This window comes from Stegodyphus dumicola, chromosome 10 (assembly GCF_044657685.1).
Source record: "Stegodyphus dumicola isolate Sdum_Otavi_A_Nest chromosome 10, ASM4465768v1".
NCBI lineage: Eukaryota > Metazoa > Arthropoda > Arachnida > Araneae > Eresidae > Stegodyphus > Stegodyphus dumicola.
The window spans coordinates 150,980,233-151,004,010 of record NC_140777.1 but is presented as its reverse complement, the minus strand read 5'-3'; the positions used below and the strand labels follow the sequence as shown (position 1 = coordinate 151,004,010).

Genomic DNA, 23,778 nt, shown 5'->3' with positions numbered 1-23,778 from the left:
GCATCATTTCGACGCTTCGACATTGCAACGGTAAAAACAGAAAGAATTCACGTCTAACAAGATATAATTATTTTCTAAACACTGAACTGCAAACCGAAATACTCAACGCTTTAGCGCATATAAAACTTCTGCTTACAATAAACAACTACCACGTGCGAATAAAGTGTGATTTAAAGAGACGTCATAAATCACGCCATTCGGAAACATTTAGTTCGCCGTTTGTTTATATAATCAAAAACACGTGTATGTGAGTCATGCTTCTCTTATTTGGAGTAGAAGGTCTAATGTACATGTATCTGAAACCATATGGACATACAGTGCCATCTTGTGGCAGAAATTATAGTTTGAAAAACGTTCCAGGACAAATACGTGGCACAAATTCGTTCCAGGACAAACACATGACAGTAGGCAGTAGACGGGAAAATGCTCTGTCACGCCTGCGTGTCGGCCGGTAGGTGAGTGTGTTCGTTGCTGGCACGTAGACGTGACAGTCGGCGCGAAGGGGTTAGAATAAGAAGCTCTAATAAGTACAATTCAAAATAGCATATATCTAGATGCAAGCAGGAATTAAAATCGAGTGGGATAACTTGAAATTTCATGCTTTCTTTCTAAATAAAAATATTTTTGTTTAGAAGAAATGTATAATTTCTGACTACTAGAGATTAATTGTTATTAAATTTTCCATATAACAAGAGCATACTTGTTTGTGGTATACTTCTGCTCATTGTAAACGTCGCAAAGTGTAGCAGAAGAGTAGCGCCATCTCGCGGTCAGTAGAAATTTCACGGAGCCTAGCGAAAACACAAAAGAATAGATTCACACTAGCACAGGCCTTGAGTATAATTTGGCCTTGACAAAAGAAAATGCGCATGAACTTTCTACCGAAAGAAAGGTATGAAAAAAATTTGGGAATCTGCGTTTCTAATTTTATAAAGCTGAGGAGAAAATGTAAAATATTAACTTCTATTGAAAATATAATCTCCGCGTAAGAACGGTCAAAAACTGTTCGCGTATGAATAACTACATAATGATAAAACTGCAAATTACTACAGCTCGCTGTGTTGTTCTACACAACGTACCCACCAGTTTAGTTATTCCATCATTAAATGTTCCCATATATAGGTGTGAGATGCAAATTCGGATTGTACTCGCTTCGGCAGTGCATATACTAAAATTGGAACGATACAGAGAAGATTAGCATGGCCCCTGCGCAAGGATGACACGCAAAATCGTGAAGCGTTCCACATTTTTTTCTCTACTTGATAAATCTCTCGAACCTCCGTTGTTTGTATACATTTACGGTTTGTTGAGAAATTCCGCCGGGGCCCCACGAAAGTCTCAAATAATATGAACTCCCATCTTTTATTTTTGGACGATCTGTCATTAACTTAATTTACGACTTCAAAGTGATGACGCTCACAGTTATCATAAAATCTTAAAAGAAAGCTCAAAATGTTTTTATTGATGGAAGTAATTTTTAAATCATTGTGCATAACCTCAGGAGGAAAACATCATTAGTGAAAACTCTGAGAGCCATTGTCTGAAGAATTTGCTTTTGATTTGTGTGACATCATTAAATAATGAAGAATCTACGTGTACATGTATGCTTGAATGTTCCTCGCTGAGTTTTATTTATTTTATATTTTGTGCGAATTTAAGGAACTTTTCATTAAAAACTCGTAGATTTAAAAGTTTAATGTTGCCACTCAGCAAAGCATAAAATATTTATGTTTCAGATTTAATCAGAAAACTCAGTGAAATAAAAGAAGTGTGTTGCCAATCAGCAAAACGCAATATTTCCAGTTTAATCGTATTGCAGAACAACTTTTGGAACCAAATTTTAAACACTCTATAGTCCTCTACCCAAAGGTGTGCAATTCGAAACCCGAATTTTAAATTTCGGTTTTGATTTATTTCATATTTGTGGGAATTTAAGGAATTTGTGGTATAAAATTCAGAGATTTAAAAGCCGTTCCTAAGCTCTTCATAAGCCGTTCATAAGCATAATCATATTCAGAGATTTAAAAGCCGTTTAAAATCATGAGATATTTATCATTCAAATTTAACCAGAAAACTTGGCGATATAAAAGAAGTGTACTGTCTGTCTATGGTAAGAACAGCTCTCGCCAGTTTGTCTGCAGCTGTCTGTTGCCGTAGAAACGAGCCCTAACCCATTTTTCGTAGGGGTGTCTTGAAGACTTACTTCTGAGTTTGCCACCTTGGCGCATTTAAAGATGATTTGGCGATATTCACATTTTGTTTTAGTTTCAAGTAAAATGCTTGTTGACCCTTTGCGTCGACCCCGACATCCAATTTCCGAAAATGAAATTCGATGGCGTAGATAAAGCTTTTGCAGTCAAGAAACGGTCTTTGATTTTTCCGTGTGAGGTACAAGTCGCTAAATTTGCAATCCCTCTAGATGTACAATGAGTAAAAATAAGCTTGTAGGGAAATAAATTTAAAAATCCGTGTTTATTTTTGAAGAAAAATTTTAATTTCGACATTTAAAAAAATCATGCTATTATTTTGCTTCTTTTTTGTTTATTTGTTTGCTTGCAAAATCATAGATGACATCTTAGAAATCTACTTGATTACCCCATTCTCTTTATATAGTATAGACGCACTTCATAAATATAAAATAAATTTAATTTTTATAGTTCTCCCCTCTAGCTGATCTACCGTGAACATTCAAAGCAATTTCTTCAGTCTTTAAATGACGTTCTGCTATGTTTTTATTTCAAAATTTTCTGTTAATTTATTGCTTGTGCTTTAATAATGACTAAAAATTTCATCATTAAATGTATATAGAATCATCTTGAAAGTAAAAGCATTTTTTTACATACCCATGCTCTCAATAAATACTTTTTGCGAACATTTCTTCTTTTCTCATACCTTTAAACTAAACCAAAAGCTGGTTAATTTAATGGCGGAAGGAAGCGAAGGTGAATTAAAATCGAAACTGCTTTTTCCTTAATTACCAGTGGTTTGGGTTGGTTTATATGATTACGGAAAGCCTCCCGGCCTAAGAGGAGGGATGCCTCCATGGAGGGCTTGCTAAGGGAAACTGGCTGTGCGCCCAAAACCGTATCATGTTGCCAAAATTTCTTAAAAGTTAAATTGCTGTCAATCCATGTTTCATCGATGTAAACGATGTGGCGTTCGTTCACTTGCTCTGAGTTTTCTCATTTCGCGTAAATAATTGTTCCTCCAAAATACAATGTGAGGTCTTTCGATAAGATTTTTTTTTTTTTCTACGCATTCCAACGAAAATTCATTGAACACAAAACTTTGCACAAAGAGTCTTTTTGCCACGGGAAGTCTAATTTTTGCCTCAAGACAGGCAGTAATTTCCGCACAGATGGCACTTTCTTTTCTTTGATGTAAAAGTCTTGTATTGTCTGCCGTAGAACGCATTTGTCAAAATCGTAAATTTCACATTTATGATTAGCAGGGCTTTTACATTTCTTTCCAAGTGTATTCAGAAGTTTATTTTCACCCATTGTTGATACTTCGCTCTTCAAAACTTAAGGAAGAGGAATTACTAAAGAGTTCGCCGAAACTTCAGAAGCGCAAAATTCTGCGACACTATACACGATTTGACGTGACTGAGACTTTAAAGGTTGACCTTTCTTAAACTGGAAGGGCATATTAAAAAATTGGCGATTAACAAAGCACTACGAAAATCAAGCTAAATAGAAGCGAATTTGAGCAAATGCTAGCACAAATGATATAACAACGAGAATAAAAAGAGCTAATAGTAATAATATAAGGCTTAAGAAAAGATGCGTGCAGCTGGAATGAAGCCGAGAAGACGAATGATAAACTTCCCTTAAGCCATCAGTCGCCAAAAACAAAATAACAATAAAGCAACCCTTGGTTCGTCCCTATTTGAAATATACTAGCCCTGTTTCTATAGCGACCGCCACTCGCCAGACACCGTGGCGGGAACTGTTCTTACCGTAGACAGACAGTATTACCACTCGGCCAAACCAAAAGATAATTTGTCTCTCAAATTAAATTAAAAAAAAACATAGCAATTTAAAGCAAATGGGTTGCCACTGTCCAGCTTAAAATATTTTAATTTTTAAGCGCTGCGTGGCGAAATGTAAGATATTTAATTTTTCTTTCAAATTTATTCTGTTATCAATTAACAATCTAAGAGATTTAAAAGCAAAAAAACGCAGATTCAATTAAAGTATGTTACTCTTTTGTTATCAGGACCGGGTATCCATAAATGTATGTATAGATATATATGTTCATGTGTGCATGTACTTATTTATCTGTGTGTGTACACACATATATGCGCACATACATACACTCGTGCATACATATATACGCTTCTGAATCCGGCCCTGATGATAGAAGAGTACCCAAATTATTATTCATTACTAAATAGACGCGCGAAATTACATTAGTTGAATACATTAAAATTTTTATATCAGGCTTTTAAAGAATGTTTCTCGCCACCGCAAATATCGTCTGCGCATACAGTTCGCGTTGGAGTGTTTAATCATATTTTGTAGAAGGATTTTTGGCATTTGAAAGTAAGTTACTAACACGCTACCAGATTAGAACCATCATTTACTTCCAGTTCCATTGCCAAAAGTTAGCCACAGAATGTCACGAAATTATGTGCACAGTTTTAGGTACTAACTAGCAGCTACGCGACTAGCCTTCGTCTGGCTTTTAAATGTAACGAAAAAATGCCTAAAGGGAACATCAAACGTTAAATTTAAAAACTGTGCGGAATTTTACCTGCAGAACAACTTCTTTAAACAAACACCCACATTTCTTTTTTAAAAAATGTCTTACATGTAACAAAATTACAATGAAATAAACAATATCCTTTAATACAAATTTAACTATCCTAATAAATAAATTAACCAACTTCCCGTTGTAAAATCTTCAGAATTCAAATGGTATAAATGAAGTCATGAACTTTGTTTCCAAAAGAAATAATGCAAAACGTTTTACATAATTGAAATTATATGTAATTAAAACGTAATATAAAAAAATTGCAATAAAAAAACAATAAATAAAATATGTAAACCTCCTTGCCATTAGCTGATAAAGAGAGGGAGAAAAATGAAAATTCTTTCTGTTGTGCCTAGCGAGACACATGCGCGTCAGAATAAGAAGATTGCGATGCGCATATTGGGTGTCCAAGAAACAAAAGGAAAAACAGCAACATTTTATCTGATATTTTCAACAGTCAGCAGTCTGAAGGAAAAACGATAGCCAAAACCACGTTTCTAAAAGAATTAATCTATTGAAAATGATACGATAAAATCGAAAAGATAAAATAAAAAAAATATAATTCGAATTTTGAAAAAATCTCTTCGAGGTGCCCTGGCTCTTGTCTAGATGCACCCTATATATCAAATTTCATAGTTCTGGGTCTATTAGGTTACGCGCAGCACGAACTAAAGACACACAGACTTCTTCTTTTATTATATGTAGGGATGTTGTGTCATGTGATACTGAAGGAAGAATATGAACCATTCATATGCCATTTTTATAAGTTAATATGTGTAAAAATTATACTTCAAAAGGAATATATTAGCCATCTATTTCAATGCCAAAACGGCATATATACATTAAAAGTTTTTTTTCTTTTTTTAAATATTTTTAATACATTAAGGAAATTTTGTAACTTTGTAATTGTAAAAGTTATTTTAAAAACACTAAAATGTATTATGAACTTCTTTTTTATGCTTTATTAAGTAATGATAATATTTATCATAATGAAATCATATTTTAGTCCAAGGTGTTTCTGTATATTACCGGCAGCGTATGAAACTCCGGCATTGTATAGAATACCTAGGTATTTTACAAAATACCTGGCGTTTTTAGGCAAACTATGAAACATGATAATTATTGCATACTTTACCTAGGCAATGTATAGAACGACTCGGCATTTTGTAGAATGACAAATGCCTTTTAGTCAAAGGATGGAAAAAGTCTTTCGGTGGTCTCTGTGATATTCTGACTGCAAGTTGGCGCTACGCTTCTGCTACACTTTGCGATGTTTACAATGAGCGTACAAATGTATGAAAAACGAATTATGTCTTGTTATATGCAGAGTTTAAAAATTATTAATCCGTAGTAGTCAGAAACTGTTGATTTCATTTTAATAAAAATATTTTCAATTAGAAGGAAAGCATGAAATTTTAAGCTAAAGAACCTTTTATTTATTTATTTATTTTTTGTCCCCATATATAAATAGAAGCTTTTTTATCTCGATTTTAATTCCTGCTTGCATCCACTGCACTATTCTGAATTGTTTGCATAACAGCTATTTATTCTAATTTAAAGGTAATTTAGAGCACATATCTTATTTTTCAATGATTTATATAGTAAGAAGTCAGTAGATATGCTATTTTAGTTCAGAACATGCACTATTTCAGTGTAAAATTTTCAAAATATTTCTCTCAGTTGTCCTGGGCCGAAAAATAATTCCCTACTTTAATCAATAGGGCTACTAAATTCACCTATATATAATCAGCATATTAATACACCATGATCTAAAATTTGTATATCTGTTTCCACGACATAGAAATAAAAATATTACTTAAAGAGATTAAATTTTACGTACTGAAGAAGTTTTTTTTTAAATTATTATCAAATAATTGTTTTAGAACATCCTACACAATAAAAGTTTAAATAATGCAGATTTAGATCTCTGTGCAGTATTTGCAACATTGCTTATATTCAAACCAAGAATAAAATTGTCAGGCCAAAGAAATAGCTATCTTACTTTGGCATAGATTTTGAATGAAACTCAAACTTAAAGTTGCTTTTTGACTAATTTTAGTACTACACAAGTGTGTTTCTCTTTCCAGTTTCATTTGCATTTTAGATTTCATTGATGTTAACATTCATAAATTAGACATTGAATTAAGTGCATTGCAGCAATTTACATTTTCAGTCATAGAGAATATTGAATTTTTCCAATGAAAATAATGAAATTTTTGATAAAGCTATTGATCAAATCAATCTCAGTTTGTTATAAAGAAAAGAGACACAGACATTATAAAATATATTTTAACAGCACAACAAAGCAAGATAATAACTCTCATGATCACAATATATACTTAAGAAAACATTTAGTAATGTATATCATAAAAATTTGAAAACTTTGATAATAGAAAGGGCACCCTTGAATCTACTCTAACCGAGAGCTGATATCCGAAAATAATGCAACGAATGTGGGCGTGGTTACAAAAGCTAATTCCATTTGGACGAGGTTAAAGTCGGCAGATAATGCTATCAGTGACGTGCAGTCATTTCTTCTAAAACGATATGACACATCAAGCAGAATCAATATTTATTGGGAACATGTTTAGTGCCACTTTACATTATATTGGTGTGGGTGTGGCCATTCTCACCAATAACGCACGCAGTGCGATTTTGATATTTCACATTATTTACTAATCTGTGGATACAATGTCTATTTACAAATGCACATATTTACATATTATCCGCGGCATATTACTTCATCGTGTGTTGACATCTCTTCTCTCTTGCGTATTTCTCTGTCGGACCCCGGTGCTATGTTCTTTGTAAATGTCGCTTGAAAATCTGATGAAAATTAATTTCCACATGAGTGCGGCATATCTCCTTGAGCAAAGGCGGCGGTTGATGCGGTCATTTATGGGATCCCAAGATCAAAAGGCCCCAACGATATGGGCTTCCACTCGTACAACACTGAAACGAGTCTTTAAATTGTGGGGTAGTTCCCGAAGAAAACGCAAAGCTAATATATTTCAGCGTAGTTAATGCCCTATTTCTTTGATAATGCAGTTTTCCAAGCCTTCAGTGGCGTCAGAAATGGAGGCCAATATAGGCATGTAAAAATGATGCACCTCCATTTACTTGGAATTTGGAATTATTTGAAAGTAGTAAAATTTGAAATGGCTAGATTTTTGGTGTGAGTTATCTCTATCTTTTCTAACCTTCTTAATGTTTTCATTAATCTTCGTAACGGTAGGGTAGCCGATACTTCGAATAGTAGGAATATGTGTTCTTGTTAGATTCTGTAAATCTTAAATAATAAAAAAAATTTGAATATTTACAGCTGGTTACAATAATTCTTCCATAAGTAAAACTTCATTTGGTTCGCTTGAATGCAACTATCGACTTAACGGCAGGTTCTTAATGAGAAGGCTTTAGATAGAATCATAAATTCTCCTGAATTATAAAAATCTCCACCGAAATCATATTTCACACTAACATCAATAAATTTTAATCTTTACAATTTTCCGTCTATGTTTAACTTACTCACATAGTGTTGTATAAAAGTCTTTCATATAGTGTCCTTTAATAATATAAATTCCTACACACGGAAATTTGTTAATAATGATATTTAGTCACCACTTTTGTGATGAAATAAATGTAAACACGAATTTTAAGAGGGCCTTATTAGAGCAAGATCATACTTCATAGGATCATTTCTATAGTATGATTAGCGAGTTCACTCACCGAACTTCGCAAAAATCCCAGCCACGATGATGTGTGAAGGTGTTTTTTCCTGAGCGTGAAGCGGACTGGATTTAGGGCTTCGGCTTTTATCGAGTCATTGATGATCGCACCTCTCGCCATTGCGGCGACGGGAAGGAAAGAACTCGTTCTGAGTGGTTTTTTATAACTATAAGGCTAGATTATGGTCCAGTGAGTTTTTAATCTCTCATTGTACGAAGGTCAATTTATAGTCAAAGAATGTCTAGCAGGACAAAGGTGCATTGGCAGTCAAGGAGGTTAGAATACATGGAGATGGTTTCTCTGCTATTACAGTACGAAGAAAGTGAAACACGCCACGTGAGGGCAAGAAAACGATTACCTTACAGAGCGAAGTGAGGTAAAACACCAGCTGGTTTCAAGTTCTCAGTCTGTTTTCTGATTTTGTATGCGTAGATCTGAAAGGCACTGAATTGTTACAGCGAAATAATGTCTACATTTCCATGTAAAGGAATGTTTTAGAACGTGTGTTTAAATGACCTTCAAGAAAGAGTTTGATTATTTTCTTTGTGTACAGTACACGAAGAAAGATATATAGTTCTCAGATTTACCTTTTCATAATAACACTAAGAGTGATATTCGTAATTAACTGATATGTGATGACAAAACGATAAGTAAACAAGGGGAGTGGCAAGCTCTCCATGGAAAAGAAAACAGTTTACTTTAATGTCTGATCATAATTACATTACAGGTGTGTTACCTTTTATATGTTTAACTACATTTTATTTTGTGCTCAAGTAAATATATAATAACTGGATTTGATATTTAGTCACATTTGTTGTGTGAGTTTTAAAATAACAACGTAAAATTTACATATTTCTATCATTGTTTATTCAAATTAAGTGTTTTCGAAACATAAGTAATATTTATCACGTGAAAAATTTGAGAATTATATACATACTTAGAATAAATAAAGTATAATTAAATTACAGTTTGAGTACATAGTTACTGTTTTGTGTTCACAATACTTTTAACACAATACATTCATTAATTACAGGATGCAATTATATAATGTAGAAATTTACATAATGTAGAAATGAAATGAAATGGCGAGAAAAGGAAAGGAAAAAGGGCGTGAAGAATCTGCGATCCTTTACGACTACCAGGAACAAAATTGGGTGTGGTTAGAGCACATCAATCTTTCTAAGGCACCACTACTAAGGCCATGCTTTCCCCCTTTTTTGGCTTCCCTTTGACTGCGTGGAGGGCATCTCCATGAGTTCTAACCTCTTTGTCGGCAGTGCTTTTCGTGAATTTCATCACTGGGTGGCAATCGCAAACCGCAATGCTTAGGCTATACATTCAACATTTGTAAAATAGCTCGTTAATAACAAGATGTGTATTTCATTTAAAAATTATCGCTCTTTACTAATAGTAATACCGGATGGTATATTGTAGCATGCCATACTGAAAAGTTTTCTTCTTTTTAACAAATTTTTTATGGTTTCATTTAAATAATTAGTCGCAACATATAACTGATGTTACATGTAATACAGATTTAATATAAATATATAATACAGAATTTCTTTAACAAAACCCATCATCACGCAAGGTTTTAAACCTTTAAAATTGTTTTGAAATGTTCTTTTGTATATAAACAAGCTTCTTAATATGTGTATGTATGTGTGTTCGACTCAATACTTCTCGTCTTACCGTTATTCGAGGGTGCTGTAAAAAATCTCTTTGTCAACTCCAAATTTGTTTGATAGCCAAGTCATATTTAGAATTATTTTTTAATTTAGTTCATTTCATGCAAGTAACTGCTCCCTACTTCTTGTGTACCCTCACAATCCTCATGGAATAAATGAATCTGTCAGTAACACCTTCTAAATCGCTGTAAACCTAGCTCATGTGAATTAAATCTAATTTTTTTTTTCTCTCAAAGAATAGAAATATTTGTGTAAATTTTTATTCTGATCCGCACTGTAAACTTCTGTGATGTGTATTTAGTTTACATTGAGATACTGCGTCCTAAGTGTACATTCAGTGTGTTGAAATCTCAGAAAATGTGCATGCCTATAGTATATGAGCACTGATTATTGATTATATTGCACTATTTATTATGTTCTTACATTACATATTTCTTCATCTTCATGTCATAAAAATGTTCTATCATACTGGACAAATATCTGTTTTTTACTAAAATGATATTTTAACCTACTATATATGTATACTGTTTGAGGCATATTTATTTATTTATTTTTTTCCCAATTGCATTGCAATCCACTCTAAGAAGTGAATTCAATGCAATTAAAATTTAAGGATGCATATAATTTATAAGAAATGTTAATTGCATTCATTTTTTATGAAATTTATTACTTTTTAGCTGTACTATCTTTTAACTTTGAGTCAGGTCATTTGAATACTCTCTGTCCTATCTTCAAAATTCTCTAGAGCGTACCTCATTTTAATCAGTGTCATGTATGAGTGTGTTGAACTTGAATTTGTGGTTACCTTGTTGAGTGTTTTGCGATTTTCCTTCATGTAATGGAAATTCATGAGGTAATATATGTAAATTAATAGAGAGAATACATTTTTATTTTCTCGAATAAGGCTTTATATTTTATTAAATGCTGTCAACGATATTGAAGTACTTAGTATTCAAATTTTATATTTGATTCATTGCGGTTAATGCCATGTATGTCATTATTATATGCTGGTGATATTGAATTCCTTGGTACAAATGTAGCATTTATTTGGAGACAATTTTACTGAGGCAAATTTAGAGGGTTCGCACGGTTTTAAGCCACGCCCCATTTTGCAAGTAAGTACCCTTCCGCCAGTAAATCGGAACGATCACGTTTATGTGATTAAGGCAAACCTACGACGGATGTCTGCCTGAGAAATTCCTTCATGGAGGACTTTATAAGGGAAATTAACTCGTATAGACGGGACACATCAATGAATTCACAATTCCTTAGCTTGAAGATAGTTTTTTGCGAATACTGATGAGGAGTCTTTACAAAATGGGGCGTGGCGTAAAGATGTGGCAACTCTAGATTTTTTAAACCAATTTGGTACTGATATGAGGAGGGAATACTTGGTAAGTAAATGTTGTTGATTGGTAACGTAACACCCTGAAATTTGTGAAAAATGTTGAAACGAAATTATAAAATTTACAGTATCAATAATCAGTACAAATGTATTCAAATATAGCAACTAATTTGGGTCAGACGCATTATATGATTCATTATGGTTAATGTCATTATTATATGCTGCCGGTGATATTGGAATACTTGATATTCAGGGTTACTTTGTGATATTGGAATACTTGGTATTATTTTGAATATCTGTAATGTTGCATTACTCTTCAGAGCTCTAAATCTGCATTATTTTAACATTTATCATTTAATCCAACCCCCCAAAACATTATTTGATAATAATTAGGAAGGAAAAAAGTCTTCAGCACTTAAAATCAAATCTCTTTTAGTAATATTTTTCTCTTATGTATTAAAAAAAAAGATATACAATTTTAGATTTTAATTTATTAATTATATATTTAATATAGGGTAGTAAATTATTTTGTTGCCCAGGACAATTGATAGGAATATGATGAAACTTTCGCGGTGAAATAGTTTATGTTCTGAAGCTTGCTAACTTCGTTCTGTATAAATAACTGAAAAGTAAAACAGATGTTCTAAATTTACCTTTAAATTAGCCCCTTCGAGCCGGGTAGCGAAAACGCGCGCGGAGGCCGGCAGTGTCTTCCGCGAACGTCTTTCCAGGGCCGGGGGCTTTTTTGCTACTAAGCCTAAATCCATGAAATTTCCAAAGTATCAACGCATTGTTTAATGATGCTCTATAGAGTATTTTAACGGCTTATGCTTTGTAAATATTTTTATATATATATATTTTAATTACCTTATTTCTTGTTTAAATGCACATTTTACACATTTTATTTTAATTACTCACCATTTTAGGACTTTTAACATTATACATCTGAAAACTAAATATATTACTTAAAACTCTCTTTTCGTATGAAAAATTTGAAAACAGGGATCTACACACAGTCCTATGTTACATTCCTTGAACTAGTAATAACTCATTTGCCGTTTTGGAGTATTTTTCCGAAAATGTGAACAAACGAAGCATCGTCGTCTCATTTTCTTATCAGTCTCTTCTGAACAAAGTTTTGGAAAATGTCTTTCAGTTAATCTTTCAGAATCAATATAAGAATATCAGAATTTCAGAATCAATATTTGAAATATTTTGCATCATTTCGACGCTTCGACATTGCAACGGTAAAAACAGAAAGAATTCACGTCTAACAAGATATAATTATTTTCTAAACACTGAACTGCAAACCGAAATACTCAACGCTTTAGCGCATATAAAACTTCTGCTTACAATAAACAACTACCACGTGCGAATAAAGTGTGATTTAAAGAGACGTCATAAATCACGCCATTCGGAAACATTTAGTTCGCCGTTTGTTTATATAATCAAAAACACGTGTATGTGAGTCATGCTTCTCTTATTTGGAGTAGAAGGTCTAATGTACATGTATCTGAAACCATATGGACATACAGTGCCATCTTGTGGCAGAAATTATAGTTTGAAAAACGTTCCAGGACAAATACGTGGCACAAATTCGTTCCAGGACAAACACATGACAGTAGGCAGTAGACGGGAAAATGCTCTGTCACGCCTGCGTGTCGGCCGGTAGGTGAGTGTGTTCGTTGCTGGCACGTAGACGTGACAGTCGGCGCGAAGGGGTTAGAATAAGAAGCTCTAATAAGTACAATTCAAAATAGCATATATCTAGATGCAAGCAGGAATTAAAATCGAGTGGGATAACTTGAAATTTCATGCTTTCTTTCTAAATAAAAATATTTTTGTTTAGAAGAAATGTATAATTTCTGACTACTAGAGATTAATTGTTATTAAATTTTCCATATAACAAGAGCATACTTGTTTGTGGTATACTTCTGCTCATTGTAAACGTCGCAAAGTGTAGCAGAAGAGTAGCGCCATCTCGCGGTCAGTAGAAATTTCACGGAGCCTAGCGAAAACACAAAAGAATAGATTCACACTAGCACAGGCCTTGAGTATAATTTGGCCTTGACAAAAGAAAATGCGCATGAACTTTCTACCGAAAGAAAGGTATGAAAAAAATTTGGGAATCTGCGTTTCTAATTTTATAAAGCTGAGGAGAAAATGTAAAATATTAACTTCTATTGAAAATATAATCTCCGCGTAAGAACGGTCAAAAACTGTTCGCGTATGAATAACTACATAATGATAAAACTGCAAATTACTACAGCTCGCTGTGTTGTTCTACACAACGTACCCACCAGTTTAGTTATTCCATCATTAAATGTTCCCATATATAGGTGTGAGATGCAAATTCGGATTGTACTCGCTTCGGCAGTGCATATACTAAAATTGGAACGATACAGAGAAGATTAGCATGGCCCCTGCGCAAGGATGACACGCAAAATCGTGAAGCGTTCCACATTTTTTTCTCTACTTGATAAATCTCTCGAACCTCCGTTGTTTGTATACATTTACGGTTTGTTGAGAAATTCAGCCGGGGCCCCACGAAAGTCTCAAATAATATGAACTCCCATCTTTTATTTTTGGACGATCTGTCATTAACTTAATTTACGACTTCAAAGTGATGACGCTCACAGTTATCATAAAATCTTAAAAGAAAGCTCAAAATGTTTTTATTGATGGAAGTAATTTTTAAATCATTGTGCATAACCTCAGGAGGAAAACATCATTAGTGAAAACTCTGAGAGCCATTGTCTGAAGAATTTGCTTTTGATTTGTGTGACATCATTAAATAATGAAGAATCTACGTGTACATGTATGCTTGAATGTTCCTCGCTGAGTTTTATTTATTTTATATTTTGTGCGAATTTAAGGAACTTTTCATTAAAAACTCGTAGATTTAAAAGTTTAATGTTGCCACTCAGCAAAGCATAAAATATTTATGTTTCAGATTTAATCAGAAAACTCAGTGAAATAAAAGAAGTGTGTTGCCAATCAGCAAAACGCAATATTTCCAGTTTAATCGTATTGCAGAACAACTTTTGGAACCAAATTTTAAACACTCTATAGTCCTCTACCCAAAGGTGTGCAATTCGAAACCCGAATTTTAAATTTCGGTTTTGATTTATTTCATATTTGTGGGAATTTAAGGAATTTGTGGTATAAAATTCAGAGATTTAAAAGCCGTTCCTAAGCTCTTCATAAGCCGTTCATAAGCATAATCATATTCAGAGATTTAAAAGCCGTTTAAAATCATGAGATATTTATCATTCAAATTTAACCAGAAAACTTGGCGATATAAAAGAAGTGTACTGTCTGTCTATGGTAAGAACAGCTCTCGCCAGTTTGTCTGCAGCTGTCTGTTGCCGTAGAAACGAGCCCTAACCCATTTTTCGTAGGGGTGTCTTGAAGACTTACTTCTGAGTTTGCCACCTTGGCGCATTTAAAGATGATTTGGCGATATTCACATTTTGTTTTAGTTTCAAGTAAAATGCTTGTTGACCCTTTGCGTCGACCCCGACATCCAATTTCCGAAAATGAAATTCGATGGCGTAGATAAAGCTTTTGCAGTCAAGAAACGGTCTTTGATTTTTCCGTGTGAGGTACAAGTCGCTAAATTTGCAATCCCTCTAGATGTACAATGAGTAAAAATAAGCTTGTAGGGAAATAAATTTAAAAATCCGTGTTTATTTTTGAAGAAAAATTTTAATTTCGACATTTAAAAAAATCATGCTATTATTTTGCTTCTTTTTTGTTTATTTGTTTGCTTGCAAAATCATAGATGACATCTTAGAAATCTACTTGATTACCCCATTCTCTTTATATAGTATAGACGCACTTCATAAATATAAAATAAATTTAATTTTTATAGTTCTCCCCTCTAGCTGATCTACCGTGAACATTCAAAGCAATTTCTTCAGTCTTTAAATGACGTTCTGCTATGTTTTTATTTCAAAATTTTCTGTTAATTTATTGCTTGTGCTTTAATAATGACTAAAAATTTCATCATTAAATGTATATAGAATCATCTTGAAAGTAAAAGCATTTTTTTACATACCCATGCTCTCAATAAATACTTTTTGCGAACATTTCTTCTTTTCTCATACCTTTAAACTAAACCAAAAGCTGGTTAATTTAATGGCGGAAGGAAGCGAAGGTGAATTAAAATCGAAACTGCTTTTTCCTTAATTACCAGTGGTTTGGGTTGGTTTATATGATTACGGAAAGCCTCCCGGCCTAAGAGGAGGGATGCCTCCATGGAGGGCTTGCTAAGGGAAACTGGCTGTGCGCCCAAAACCGTATCATGTTGCCAAAATTTCTTAAAAGTTAAATTGCTGTCAATCCATGTTTCATCGATGTAAACGATGTGGCGTTCGTTCACTTGCTCTGAGTTTTCTCATTTCGCGTAAATAATTGTTCCTCCAAAATACAATGTGAGGTCTTTCGATAAGATTTTTTTTTTTTTCTACGCATTCCAACGAAAATTCATTGAACACAAAACTTTGCACAAAGAGTCTTTTTGCCACGGGAAGTCTAATTTTTGCCTCAAGACAGGCAGTAATTTCCGCACAGATGGCACTTTCTTTTCTTTGATGTAAAAGTCTTGTATTGTCTGCCGTAGAACGCATTTGTCAAAATCGTAAATTTCACATTTATGATTAGCAGGGCTTTTACATTTCTTTCCAAGTGTATTCAGAAGTTTATTTTCACCCATTGTTGATACTTCGCTCTTCAAAACTTAAGGAAGAGGAATTACTAAAGAGTTCGCCGAAACTTCAGAAGCGCAAAATTCTGCGACACTATACACGATTTGACGTGACTGAGACTTTAAAGGTTGACCTTTCTTAAACTGGAAGGGCATATTAAAAAATTGGCGATTAACAAAGCACTACGAAAATCAAGCTAAATAGAAGCGAATTTGAGCAAATGCTAGCACAAATGATATAACAACGAGAATAAAAAGAGCTAATAGTAATAATATAAGGCTTAAGAAAAGATGCGTGCAGCTGGAATGAAGCCGAGAAGACGAATGATAAACTTCCCTTAAGCCATCAGTCGCCAAAAACAAAATAACAATAAAGCAACCCTTGGTTCGTCCCTATTTGAAATATACTAGCCCTGTTTCTATAGCGACCGCCACTCGCCAGACACCGTGGCGGGAACTGTTCTTACCGTAGACAGACAGTATTACCACTCGGCCAAACCAAAAGATAATTTGTCTCTCAAATTAAATTAAAAAAAAACATAGCAATTTAAAGCAAATGGGTTGCCACTGTCCAGCTTAAAATATTTTAATTTTTAAGCGCTGCGTGGCGAAATGTAAGATATTTAATTTTTCTTTCAAATTTATTCTGTTATCAATTAACAATCTAAGAGATTTAAAAGCAAAAAAACGCAGATTCAATTAAAGTATGTTACTCTTTTGTTATCAGGACCGGGTATCCATAAATGTATGTATAGATATATATGTTCATGTGTGCATGTACTTATTTATCTGTGTGTGTACACACATATATGCGCACATACATACACTCGTGCATACATATATACGCTTCTGAATCCGGCCCTGATGATAGAAGAGTACCCAAATTATTATTCATTACTAAATAGACGCGCGAAATTACATTAGTTGAATACATTAAAATTTTTATATCAGGCTTTTAAAGAATGTTTCTCGCCACCGCAAATATCGTCTGCGCATACAGTTCGCGTTGGAGTGTTTAATCATATTTTGTAGAAGGATTTTTGGCATTTGAAAGTAAGTTACTAACACGCTACCAGATTAGAACCATCATTTACTTCCAGTTCCATTGCCAAAAGTTAGCCACAGAATGTCACGAAATTATGTGCACAGTTTTAGGTACTAACTAGCAGCTACGCGACTAGCCTTCGTCTGGCTTTTAAATGTAACGAAAAAATGCCTAAAGGGAACATCAAACGTTAAATTTAAAAACTGTGCGGAATTTTACCTGCAGAACAACTTCTTTAAACAAACACCCACATTTCTTTTTTAAAAAATGTCTTACATGTAACAAAATTACAATGAAATAAACAATATCCTTTAATACAAATTTAACTATCCTAATAAATAAATTAACCAACTTCCCGTTGTAAAATCTTCAGAATTCAAATGGTATAAATGAAGTCATGAACTTTGTTTCCAAAAGAAATAATGCAAAACGTTTTACATAATTGAAATTATATGTAATTAAAACGTAATATAAAAAAATTGCAATAAAAAAACAATAAATAAAATATGTAAACCTCCTTGCCATTAGCTGATAAAGAGAGGGAGAAAAATGAAAATTCTTTCTGTTGTGCCTAGCGAGACACATGCGCGTCAGAATAAGAAGATTGCGATGCGCATATTGGGTGTCCAAGAAACAAAAGGAAAAACAGCAACATTTTATCTGATATTTTCAACAGTCAGCAGTCTGAAGGAAAAACGATAGCCAAAACCACGTTTCTAAAAGAATTAATCTATTGAAAATGATACGATAAAATCGAAAAGATAAAATAAAAAAAATATAATTCGAATTTTGAAAAAATCTCTTCGAGGTGCCCTGGCTCTTGTCTAGATGCACCCTATATATCAAATTTCATAGTTCTGGGTCTATTAGGTTACGCGCAGCACGAACTAAAGACACACAGACTTCTTCTTTTATTATATGTAGGGATGTTGTGTCATGTGATACTGAAGGAAGAATATGAACCATTCATATGCCATTTTTATAAGTTAATATGTGTAAAAATTATACTTCAAAAGGAATATATTAGCCATCTATTTCAATGCCAAAACGGCATATATACATTAAAAGTTTTTTTTCTTTTTTTAAATATTTTTAATACATTAAGGAAATTTTGTAACTTTGTAATTGTAAAAGTTATTTTAAAAACACTAAAATGTATTATGAACTTCTTTTTTATGCTTTATTAAGTAATGATAATATTTATCATAATGAAATCATATTTTAGTCCAAGGTGTTTCTGTATATTACCGGCAGCGTATGAAACTCCGGCATTGTATAGAATACCTAGGTATTTTACAAAATACCTGGCGTTTTTAGGCAAACTATGAAACATGATAATTATTGCATACTTTACCTAGGCAATGTATAGAACGACTCGGCATTTTGTAGAATGACAAATGCCTTTTAGTCAAAGGATGGAAAAAGTCTTTCGGTGGTCTCTGTGATATTCTGACTGCAAGTTGGCGCTACGCTTCTGCTACACTTTGCGATGTTTACAATGAGCGTACAAATGTATGAAAAACGAATTATGTCTTGTTATATGCAGAGTTTAAAAATTATTAATCCGTAGTAGTCAGAAACTGTTGATTTCATTTTAATAAAAATATTTTCAATTAGAAGGAAAGCATGAAATTTTAAGCTAAAGAACCTTTTATTTATTTATTTATTTTTTGTCCCCATATATAAATAGAAGCTTTTTTATCTCGATTTTAATTCCTGCTTGCATCCACTGCACTATTCTGAATTGTTTGCATAACAGCTATTTATTCTAATTTAAAGGTAATTTAGAGCACATATCTTATTTTTCAATGATTTATATAGTAAGAAGTCAGTAGATATGCTATTTTAGTTCAGAACATGCACTATTTCAGTGTAAAATTTTCAAAATATTTCTCTCAGTTGTCCTGGGCCGAAAAATAATTCCCTACTTTAATCAATAGGGCTACTAAATTCACCTATATATAATCAGCATATTAATACACCATGATCTAAAATTTGTATATCTGTTTCCACGACATAGAAATAAAAATATTACTTAAAGAGATTAAATTTTACGTACTGAAGAAGTTTTTTTTTAAATTATTATCAAATAATTGTTTTAGAACATCCTACACAATAAAAGTTTAAATAATGCAGATTTAGATCTCTGTGCAGTATTTGCAACATTGCTTATATTCAAAGCAAGAATAAAATTGTCAGGCCAAAGAAATAGCTATCTTACTTTGGCATAGATTTTGAATGAAACTCAAACTTAAAGTTGCTTTTTGACTAATTTTAGTACTACACAAGTGTGTTTCTCTTTCCAGTTTCATTTGCATTTTAGATTTCATTGATGTTAACATTCATAAATTAGACATTGAATTAAGTGCATTGCAGCAATTTACATTTTCAGTCATAGAGAATATTGAATTTTTCCAATGAAAATAATGAAATTTTTGATAAAGCTATTGATCAAATCAATCTCAGTTTGTTATAAAGAAAAGAGACACAGACATTATAAAATATATTTTAACAGCACAACAAAGCAAGATAATAACTCTCATGATCACAATATATACTTAAGAAAACATTTAGTAATGTATATCATAAAAATTTGAAAACTTTGATAATAGAAAGGGCACCCTTGAATCTACTCTAACCGAGAGCTGATATCCGAAAATAATGCAACGAATGTGGGCGTGGTTACAAAAGCTAATTCCATTTGGACGAGGTTAAAGTCGGCAGATAATGCTATCAGTGACGTGCAGTCATTTCTTCTAAAACGATATGACACATCAAGCAGAATCAATATTTATTGGGAACATGTTTAGTGCCACTTTACATTATATTGGTGTGGGTGTGGCCATTCTCACCAATAACGCACGCAGTGCGATTTTGATATTTCACATTATTTACTAATCTGTGGATACAATGTCTATTTACAAATGCACATATTTACATATTATCCGCGGCATATTACTTCATCGTGTGTTGACATCTCTTCTCTCTTGCGTATTTCTCTGTCGGACCCCGGTGCTATGTTCTTTGTAAATGTCGCTTGAAAATCTGATGAAAATTAATTTCCACATGAGTGCGGCATATCTCCTTGAGCAAAGGCGGCGGTTGATGCGGTCATTTATGGGATCCCAAGATCAAAAGGCCCCAACGATATGGGCTTCCACTCGTACAACACTGAAACGAGTCTTTAAATTGTGGGGTAGTTCCCGAAGAAAACGCAAAGCTAATATATTTCAGCGTAGTTAATGCCCTATTTCTTTGATAATGCAGTTTTCCAAGCCTTCAGTGGCGTCAGAAATGGAGGCCAATATAGGCATGTAAAAATGATGCACCTCCATTTACTTGGAATTTGGAATTATTTGAAAGTAGTAAAATTTGAAATGGCTAGATTTTTGGTGTGAGTTATCTCTATCTTTTCTAACCTTCTTAATGTTTTCATTAATCTTCGTAACGGTAGGGTAGCCGATACTTCGAATAGTAGGAATATGTGTTCTTGTTAGATTCTGTAAATCTTAAATAATAAAAAAAATTTGAATATTTACAGCTGGTTACAATAATTCTTCCATAAGTAAAACTTCATTTGGTTCGCTTGAATGCAACTATCGACTTAACGGCAGGTTCTTAATGAGAAGGCTTTAGATAGAATCATAAATTCTCCTGAATTATAAAAATCTCCACCGAAATCATATTTCACACTAACATCAATAAATTTTAATCTTTACAATTTTCCGTCTATGTTTAACTTACTCACATAGTGTTGTATAAAAGTCTTTCATATAGTGTCCTTTAATAATATAAATTCCTACACACGGAAATTTGTTAATAATGATATTTAGTCACCACTTTTGTGATGAAATAAATGTAAACACGAATTTTAAGAGGGCCTTATTAGAGCAAGATCATACTTCATAGGATCATTTCTATAGTATGATTAGCGAGTTCACTCACCGAACTTCGCAAAAATCCCAGCCACGATGATGTGTGAAGGTGTTTTTTCCTGAGCGTGAAGCGGACTGGATTTAGGGCTTCGGCTTTTATCGAGTCATTGATGATCGCACCTGTCGCCATTGCGGCGACGGGAAGGAAAGAACTCGTTCTGAGTGGTTTTTTATAACTATAAGGCTAGATTATGGTCCAGTGAGTTTTTAATCTCTCATTGTACGAAGGTCAATTTATAGTCAAAGAATGTCTAGCAGGACAAAGGTGCATTGGCAGTCAAGGAGGTTAGAATACATGGAGATGGTTTCTCTGCTATTACAGTACGAAGAAAGTGAAACACGCCACGTGAGGGCAAGAAAACGATTACCTTACAGAGCGAAGTGAGGTAAAACACCAGCTGGTTTCAAGTTCTCAGTCTGTTTTCTGATTTTGTATGCGTAGATCTGAAAGGCACTGAATTGTTACAGCGAAATAATGTCTACATTTCCATGTAAAGGAATGTTTTAGAACGTGTGTTTAAATGACCTTCAAGAAAGAGTTTGATTATTTTCTTTGTGTACAGTACACGAAGAAAGATATATAGTTCTCAGATTTACCTTTTCATAATAACACTAAGAGTGATATTCGTAATTAACTGATATGTGATGACAAAACGATAAGTAAACAAGGGGAGTGGCAAGCTCTCCATGGAAAAGAAAACAGTTTACTTTAATGTCTGATCATAATTACATTACAGGTGTGTTACCTTTTATATGTTTAACTACATTTTATTTTGTGCTCAAGTAAATATATAATAACTGGATTTGATATTTAGTCACATTTGTTGTGTGAGTTTTAAAATAACAACGTAAAATTTACATATTTCTATCATTGTTTATTCAAATTAAGTGTTTTCGAAACATAAGTAATATTTATCACGTGAAAAATTTGAGAATTATATACATACTTAGAATAAATAAAGTATAATTAAATTACAGTTTGAGTACATAGTTACTGTTTTGTGTTCACAATACTTTTAACACAATACATTCATTAATTACAGGATGCAATTATATAATGTAGAAATTTACATAATGTAGAAATGAAATGAAATGGCGAGAAAAGGAAAGGAAAAAGGGCGTGAAGAATCTGCGATCCTTTACGACTACCAGGAACAAAATTGGGTGTGGTAAGAGCACATCAATCTTTCTAAGGCACCACTACTAAGGCCATGCTTTCCCCCTTTTTTGGCTTCCCTTTGACTGCGTGGAGGGCATCTCCATGAGTTCTAACCTCTTTGTCGGCAGTGCTTTTCGTGAATTTCATCACTGGGTGGCAATCGCAAACCGCAATGCTTAGGCTATACATTCAACATTTGTAAAATAGCTCGTTAATAACAAGATGTGTATTTCATTTAAAAATTATCGCTCTTTACTAATAGTAATACCGGATGGTATATTGTAGCATGCCATACTGAAAAGTTTTCTTCTTTTTAACAAATTTTTTATGGTTTCATTTAAATAATTAGTCGCAACATATAACTGATGTTACATGTAATACAGATTTAATATAAATATATAATACAGAATTTCTTTAACAAAACCCATCATCACGCAAGGTTTTAAACCTTTAAAATTGTTTTGAAATGTTCTTTTGTATATAAACAAGCTTCTTAATATGTGTATGTATGTGTGTTCGACTCAATACTTCTCGTCTTACCGTTATTCGAGGGTGCTGTAAAAAATCTCTTTGTCAACTCCAAATTTGTTTGATAGCCAAGTCATATTTAGAATTATTTTTTAATTTAGTTCATTTCATGCAAGTAACTGCTCCCTACTTCTTGTGTACCCTCACAATCCTCATGGAATAAATGAATCTGTCAGTAACACCTTCTAAATCGCTGTAAACCTAGCTCATGTGAATTAAATCTAATTTTTTTTTTCTCTCAAAGAATAGAAATATTTGTGTAAATTTTTATTCTGATCCGCACTGTAAACTTCTGTGATGTGTATTTAGTTTACATTGAGATACTGCGTCCTAAGTGTACATTCAGTGTGTTGAAATCTCAGAAAATGTGCATGCCTATAGTATATGAGCACTGATTATTGATTATATTGCACTATTTATTATGTTCTTACATTACATATTTCTTCATCTTCATGTCATAAAAATGTTCTATCATACTGGACAAATATCTGTTTTTTACTAAAATGATATTTTAACCTACTATATATGTATACTGTTTGAGGCATATTTATTTATTTATTTTTTTCCCAATTGCATTGCAATCCACTCTAAGAAGTGAATTCAATGCAATTAAAATTTAAGGATGCATATAATTTATAAGAAATGTTAATTGCATTCATTTTTTATGAAATTTATTACTTTTTAGCTGTACTATCTTTTAACTTTGAGTCAGGTCATTTGAATACTCTCTGTCCTATCTTCAAAATTCTCTAGAGCGTACCTCATTTTAATCAGTGTCATGTATGAGTGTGTTGAACTTGAATTTGTGGTTACCTTGTTGAGTGTTTTGCGATTTTCCTTCATGTAATGGAAATTCATGAGGTAATATATGTAAATTAATAGAGAGAATACA

The 23,778-nt window shown here is 33.0% G+C and overlaps 4 non-coding genes across 4 annotated transcripts; all 4 read left to right on the top strand.

Annotated features, from left to right (window-relative positions):
- The first annotated feature begins 1,144 nt into the window (after positions 1-1,144).
- Positions 1,145-1,251, top strand: LOC146995147 (U6 spliceosomal RNA). Its single transcript, XR_015043740.1, has one exon. It is a non-coding gene; the product is annotated as a U6 spliceosomal RNA (small nuclear RNA).
- A 7,177-nt stretch (positions 1,252-8,428) lies between these two features.
- On the top strand, positions 8,429-8,638 carry LOC118194269 (small nucleolar RNA U3). Its single transcript, XR_004759072.1, has one exon. It is a non-coding gene; the product is annotated as a small nucleolar RNA U3 (small nucleolar RNA).
- A 5,234-nt stretch (positions 8,639-13,872) lies between these two features.
- LOC146995146 (U6 spliceosomal RNA) lies at positions 13,873-13,979 on the top strand. The gene has a single exon (XR_015043739.1). It is a non-coding gene; the product is annotated as a U6 spliceosomal RNA (small nuclear RNA).
- Positions 13,980-21,156: 7,177 nt separating this feature from the next.
- On the top strand, positions 21,157-21,366 carry LOC146995145 (small nucleolar RNA U3). The gene has a single exon (XR_015043754.1). It is a non-coding gene; the product is annotated as a small nucleolar RNA U3 (small nucleolar RNA).
- The last annotated feature ends 2,412 nt before the right edge of the window (positions 21,367-23,778 follow it).